Here is a 7,745-nt window from a genome sequence, read left to right on the forward strand (position 1 = left end):
ACTGCTCGGCATAGCTTTGTAACCGTGGATGCATAAGGGATGTTCATATGCTTTGTTCCCCTCAAAAACTTCAGAATTCCTTGGTAGATAAACTCACCAAGGTCCACATAGTATTCCTCATGCAGAATTCCCCACAACAACTGTGCTCTCTCAACTGTGACCTCGTGTGCATGTGAAGAAGGCAAAATATTAGCACATATAAATGCATTCCATGCACGGGCATACCTGTTCATGGCGATCGCCGGAAAGTCACGATACTCATTATTGGCTGGACTGCGGTTCCAAACTGTGCCCGGTCGACAGAGAGTCGCACAAATCAAATCCAAGTCAAAGTCCTCAGCAGTCTTTTCATTCTAGTTCTCCTCCTCGGGCTTTCTCTCTCGCTGTCCAATCACACGGCGAATCGCCGCAGGATGATAATCAATCGTCAGCCCACGAACTACAGAAAACCCATTCTTTTCAGCCTTCGCGTTCACGTAGAACTCGCGAACCACACTCATCGGTACTGCTTCGGGTGACTCACAAAAAGCTATCCACCCCTTCTCTACAATCATGGGTAACAACTCACCATCCCTCCCTGATGGTAAAAACCCCCTCTCCTTCAGAATCGGCTTCCCCAACAGCCTAGTGTACTCCTCCTCCGCAGCTCTGTCAGTTAACCGAGGCCTTGCAGCAGTACCCCTTGATGAATCAGCAGTAGGAACTGTGCTGCTGCTGTCAATAGTGCGTGCTCTCTTGGGTGCCATTGATTTGTGAATAAAAGTGTGTAAGAACTGATTTTTGATGTTTATGAGAGGGTTTAAGTGTAGGAAGTTATGGGAGATATGTAGGATAGGTGTATGTATATATAGGGTGTGGAGTAGGTTAAATTAGATTAGGAGTAGGGTTGAGGGATAAAATCATGGGGTAATGGGAAAAGAATTCGTGGGTTTATGGGCTGTGATGGGTTTTTGTGTTTTTGTTTTTTTTTCTGAACTGTAAAAAATTTTCTGGAACTCGACCCCTGCGCGGCCGCTCAGCATTTCTGCGCGGGCGCGCAGAAAGCTGTGCGGCCGCTCAGCATAGCTGCGCGGGCGCGCAGAGGGTCTCTGGAATTTTTTTTTTCAGCCCCTGTTTTCTGATTTTTTTGTGTTTTTGGATAGGTTATTAACTTCTAAGGGTTCCTGTAACAACAATTCATGGGTTGCCTCCCACGCAGTGCTTCTTTTTCGTCATTAGCTTGACGTTCCGTACCTTTCTCAAGTAGTCAACAAAATGGCACTAACCACCTCTCGGTTTGCCATGTCCCCATAGTAGTGCTTCAACCGCTGACCGTTAACCTTGAATGCTTGGTCCGAATCATTCTCAAAAATTTCCACCGCTCCATGTGGAAACACAGTTTTGACAATAAAAGGTCTAGACCACCTTGATTTCAACTTCCCAGGAAAAAGTCGGAGCCGAGAGTTGAATAACAGAACTTGTTGCCCTGGCACAAATAACTTAGGATGTAGCTTCCTATCGTGCCACCTCTTCACCTTTTCCTTATACATTTTGTTATTCTCGTACGCTTGAAGTCGAAATTCATCAAGTTCATTAAGCTGAAGCATTCTTTTCTTACCAGCTGCCTCTAAATCCAGGTTCAATTTCTTCAATGCCCAGTAGGCCTTATGCTCAAGCTCCGCCGGTAGATGACATTCCTTACCGTACACCAACTGAAACGGTGACATCCCAAGTGGAGTTTTGTATGCTGTTCTGTAAGCCCAAACAGCTTCATCGAGCTTTAAAGACCAATCCTTCCTTGACGGACAAACAACCTTCTCTAGAATGTGCTTTATCTCTCTGTTAGACACTTCCGCTTGACCATTTGTTTGCGGATGATAGGCAGTAGCTACTCGATGATTCACATTATAACGCCGCATCATAGAAGTGAACTTACGGTTGCAAAAATGCGATCCTTCATCACTTATGATTACCCGAGGTGTTCCAAACCTTGTGAAAATTTGCTTATGAAGAAAATTTAGCACTGCCTTTGCATCATTTGTCGGTAAAGCTTTAACTTCGACCCATTTTGAGACATAATCGACTGCCAGCAAGATGTACTGATTATTGCAAGACGAGATAAAAGGCCCCATGAAATTGATTCCCCATACTTCAAATACCTCGACTTCAAGCATCACATTTAATGGCATCTCATCCTTCCTTGACAAATTTCCCACTCTTTGGCAACGATCACACCTTAAAACAAACTGATGAGCATCCTTGAACAAAGTAGGCCAGAAAAAACCTGCTTGCAGAATACGAGCTGCCGTCTTCTCACCTCCATAGTGTCCACCATAAACCGTGGAATGGCAGTCTCGTAATATCCCTTCCGTCTCACAGAACGGGATACATCTCCTGATGATCTGGTCAGCTCCCTGTCTAAACAAATATGGTTCATCCCACATATACCACTTCACCTCATGCAGAAACTTCTTCTTTTGAGCGGATGTCAAATTAGGAGGCATTATATTGCTGACAAGATAGTTTACAATATCTGCAAACCATGGTTCTTCCTCCTGAATTGCAAACAACTGCTCATCCGGAAAAGATTCATTGATTAACGTCCTATCTTGTGAAGTAGAATCGGGATTCTCCAACCTAGAGAGATGGTCAGCTACTTGATTCTCAGTACCTTTTCTATCTTTGATCTCTAACTCAAATTCTTGAAGTAAAAGCACCCAACGAATGAGTCTCGGCTTCGAATCCTTCTTAGAAACCAGATAGCGAATAGCTGCATGATCAGTGAATACTGTCACTTTCGTACCAAGGAGATAAGATCGAAATTTCTCAAAGCCAAAGACTATAGCCAAAAGCTCCTTCTCAGTAGTGGTGTAGTTCAATTGGGCCCCATTTAAAGTCTTACTCGCATAGTAGACCACATGGAAGAGATTTTTCTTGTGCTGTCCCAGAACTGCACCTACCGCATAGTCACTTGCATCACACATCATCTCAAACGGTTCTGCCCAATCTGGTGCTGTAATAACTGGTGCCGTGATCAAACTCTCCTTGAGAGTCTCGAATGCTGCCAAACATTCATCATCAAATTTAAAAGGCACATCTTTCTCAAGTAAATTGCACAATGGCTTAGATATCTTTAAAAAGTCCTTGATGAATCGCCGATAAAAACCCGCATGACCGAGAAAACTACGGATTCCTTTCACCGAATTAGGTGGGGGAAGATTTTCAATGACTCCCACCTTGGCCTTGTCCACCTCCAGACCTTTGCTAGAGACCTTATGCCCAAGGATAATGCCTTCACGCACCATAAAATGACATTTCTCCCAATTAAGCACCAAATTAGTTTCCACGCATCTTTTGAGTACGGCGCGCAGATTATTTAAACATTCATCATATGAGTGATCAAAGACGGAGAAGTCATCCATGAACACTTCGACGTTATTTCCAATCATGTCAGAGAATATAGCCATCATACATCTCTGAAAGGTGGCCGGGGCGCCACATAACCCAAATGAAACTCTTCGAAAAGCAAATGTGCCAAATGGACAAGTGAATGTAGTCTTTTCCTGATCCTCTGGTGCAATACAAATCTGATAATACCCGGAATAACCATCCAGAAGACAAAAATACTCATGTCCCGCCAATCTGTCAAGCATTTGATAAATAAATGGAAGAGGGAAGTGATCCTTCCTTGTGGCTTTGTTCAATTTTCTATAATCCATGCATACTCTCCATCCTGTAACTGTTCGAGTAGGGATGAGCTCATTCTTTTCATTTGCGACCACAGTGATACCTCCTTTCTTAGGTACACATTGCACGGGGCTCACCCACGAGCTGTCAGAAATAGGATAAATGATTCCTGCATCTAGCCATTTCAGAATTTCTTTCTTCACCACCTCCTTCATGATCGGGTTCAGTCTTCGCTGCTGTTCCACAGTTGGCTTACTTCCTTCCTCTAGCAGAATTTTATGCATACAATATGAAGGACTTATCCCCTTGATGTCTGCTATGGTCCATCCTATAGCGGATTTGAATTCTCTCAAAATCCTTAAGAGCTTGTCTTCCTCACTACCTGAAAGGTCAGCTGAAATAATAACAGGTAACGTAGATGAATCACCTAAAAAAGCATACCTCAAGTGTTCAGGTAAGGGTTTAAGCTCCAAGGTAGGTGCTTCCTCTATTGATGGTTTGAGCTTCCCTTCAGCATTTTTAAGGTCAGAAGTACCAAGAGATTCAAATGGTATGTCGAGCTTTCGCTTCCATGGAGAAGCGTTCAGATATTGTAATTGCTCGTTGCTATCTTCATCATCACTGTCAAATTCCCCCACTAAGGCTTTTCCAATGCATCAGACATTAGCATGTGCTCGAGTTCCGAAGTAACTGCGGAATCAATCACATCCACTTTTAAGCACTCCTCATCTTCTGTAGGGAATTTCATTGCCTTGAATACGTTGAAGGTCACATCCTAGTCTTGGACTCGCATAGTAAGTTCACCTTTTTGCACATCTATCAAGGTACGGCCAGTAGCCAAGAAAGGCCTCCCCAAGATTATGGGAATCTTCTTATCTTCCTCAAAATCCAGAATAACAAAATCTGCAGGAAAGAAGAGCTTATCCACCTTGACAAGCACATTCTCAACTATGCCCCTTGGGTAAGTAATGGAACGGTCAGCCAATTGTAGCGACATGTATGTGGGTTTTGGATCAGGTAGATCCAGCTTTTTAAAGATCGACAAGGGCATCAGATTAATGCTTGCTCCCAAATCACAAAGGCACTTGTCGAAAGTTAGATTGCCAATGGTGCAAGGAATGGTGAAGCTTCCTGGATCTTTCAGTTTTGGTGGTAACTTTTGTTGCAGAACCGCGCTGCATTCTTCCGTGAGAGCAACGGTTTCAAGGTCATCCAGTTTCACCTTCCTTGAAAGAATAGTCTTCATAAACTTCGCATAACTAGGCATTTGTTCCAGAGCCTCAGCGAAAGGTATATTGATGTGAAGTTTCTTGAACACCTCCAGAAACTTCCCGAACTGTCTATCCAGCTTTTGTTGCTGCAATCTCTTAGGAAAAGGTGGTGGAGGATAGAGTTGTTTCTCCCCTGTATTAGCCTCAGGCAGAGTGTGTTCAACAGTAGTCTTCCTTGGTTCTGCCGCTTTCTCCTTTTGCTTAAATTCTTCATCTCTAACTTCAGCGTCGACTTCTTTTGCCTTTTCAGCATCAGCTACTTTTCCAGACCTTAAGGTAATAGCCTTGACTTGCTCTTTAGCTTCCTTCCTGCCTGGTACTTCCGTGTCACTGGGAAGAGTGCCAGGTTGACGATTGAGCACTGCATTGGCTAATTGACCGATTTGATTTTCCAAGGTCTTGATAGAAACCGCCTGAGTCTTGCACAACAGCTTAAGTTCCTCAAAATCAGCACTAGTAGGTGCAGCTGCACTTCCCTGTTGAGGATATGATTGCCTTGTAGCATACTGCTGTGGTTGCTGGAATCCAGGTGGGTTAAACTGTTTACTCACTCCTTGCTGATATGGTGGCTGAATAGCATTCTGATTATTCCCCCAGCTGAAATTTGGATGATTTCTGTTGTTAGGATGATAGGTCGCTGGCACAGGCTGCTGTTGTCGCTGATAATTATTCACATATTGAACAGATTCGTTGACAAGATAACACTGATCTGTAGCATGAGAACCTACACAAAGCTCACAAACCATAGCTATTTGATTAACTCCATACGTAGCCAGAGAATCAACCTTCATTGATAGTGCTTGGAGCTGGGCTGCAATAGCGGTGGCTGCATCAACTTCCAGAATACCTGCGACCTTGCCTGACGTCATCCTCTGAGTTGGGTTTTGATGCTCATTTGCAGCCATCGTCTCGATAAGATTATACGCCTCAGTATAGCTTTTAGCCCATAAGGCGCCTCCAGCTGCTGCATCGAGCATGGGCCGAGATTGGGACCCCAAACCATTATAAAAACCAGTGATTACCATCCAATTCGGCATTCCATGATGTGGACATTTTCTCAACATTTCCTTGTAGCGTTCCCAAGCCTCGCACATAGATTCTGTAGGTTGCTGCGCAAACTGAGTAAGAGCACTCCTCATAGCAGCAGTCTTTGCCATTGGATAAAACTTCACCAGAAACTTTTGCGCAAGATCTTGCCACGTAGTGATGGACCCAGCTGGTTCAGAATGTAACCAGTCTTTAGCCTTATCCCTCAGTGAGAATGGGAAGAGCCTCAACTTGATAGCCTCATCAGTCATGCCATTATACTTAAAAGTGCTGCAGATCTCGACAAAATTCCTTATGTGCATGTTGGGGTCTTCAGTTACCGCTCCTCCAAAAGAAACAGAATTCTACACCATCTGAATAGTGCCCGGCTTGATTTCAAAGGTGTTAGCTTGAATAGCCGGATGAAGGATGCTTGACTGAATGTCATCAATTTTAGGCCGAGAAAAATCCATAAGAGCTGGATCAGCTTGAACAATACGATCTCCCATGTTTACTGGTTCTTTCTGCTCAGTTCCTGAATCCGAATCCTCAAAATCTAACTTCTCCGGTGTATCAAGAACTTCGTCTTTCTCCTCAGCTGTATCTAAGGTCCTCTTGCGAGCACGAGAACGAGTTTGCATAAACGCTTGCTAAAGTACCTGAAACACAACCGAAAAGAGTAATTAACTACTACGTCCTAATCACTGAGTCCTAATGACCAATGATGGTAAGTACATAAACTAAACAAATATGCTGAGTCCCCGGCAGCGGCGCCAAAAACTTGTTAGGGCGAAATCACGCACTAATATTCACGCTAGTATACGCGTTCGCAAGTAATATAGAATACTTTCTAGTTCGTTCCCTCAGAGACTCAGACTAATTTATTGTCTAATTTAACTCACTCACCAATGTATGACTACTTCTCAATGTTAAGATAATAACATTTAAAATTGTTGATTAAATATTAACTATAATTAACTACTTAGTTAACCACTTAACTAACACTTCAATTTATCAATAATAAAACACTCATGAGATCACAACTTCATTATTACTTCCTTCTATAGCCATAGTTATTACCTTTAGCATGTGACAGTGATGATATTAATCGAATAACACAAAACTGATAAAAGCCAACTTTCATTGTACTAATACCATTCTACCAAACATCCACAATTAAGATAGAAGTTGAATAGTCATCAATTATGTTGAGTTCCTATATGTCTACAGAAATTGACAACACAACGATTTAAGCACAAGTTATTCCTTTTTGATTACATAGGGCAAATAAAACTGTTAGAGTTACCCACTAATCATGCACAACGTACATGAACCTATGCTAGCATGGCAAGTTCTAAATCTCAAGATCCACCGTCGCTTCACAAGAGATTAACACCCTATCTTATATGTTCGCGACGCACATAAGACGAATACGCACAACCAATACTAGATATCATGCAATCATCACATACTAAAGTATTAAACAATTAACTAAATAATTCCATAATAAATCCGTTGCAACCCCATGATCACGATTAGCCCATAATAGAACTTATCGCCATCATGGGTTCATATGAAATCATGATAAACAAACACAAGAAAATAATAACTAAACTGATTATATTAAAACAGAGTACTTCACAAGAGTAAATAAGTCAAAGCAAGAAAACTAGCATCCAACGTTACAACGTAACAAGAATCACAAGAATATATGCTTCCTCTTCGTTGCTGTGTGCTAAATCGGTCTTCTTCCTTATCTCCTTCGCTTCTTGCAAAACACAA

The 7,745-nt window shown here is 42.4% G+C and overlaps 1 non-coding gene across 1 annotated transcript; it reads left to right on the forward strand.

Annotated features, from left to right (window-relative positions):
* The first annotated feature begins 5,972 nt into the window (after window positions 1-5,972).
* Window positions 5,973-6,079, forward strand: LOC141709484 (small nucleolar RNA R71). Its single transcript, XR_012570058.1, has one exon. It is a non-coding gene; the product is annotated as a small nucleolar RNA R71 (small nucleolar RNA).
* The last annotated feature ends 1,666 nt before the right edge of the window (window positions 6,080-7,745 follow it).

Source organism: Apium graveolens, chromosome 2 (genome assembly GCF_009905375.1).
Source record: "Apium graveolens cultivar Ventura chromosome 2, ASM990537v1, whole genome shotgun sequence".
In the NCBI taxonomy this organism is placed as follows: domain Eukaryota; kingdom Viridiplantae; phylum Streptophyta; class Magnoliopsida; order Apiales; family Apiaceae; genus Apium; species Apium graveolens.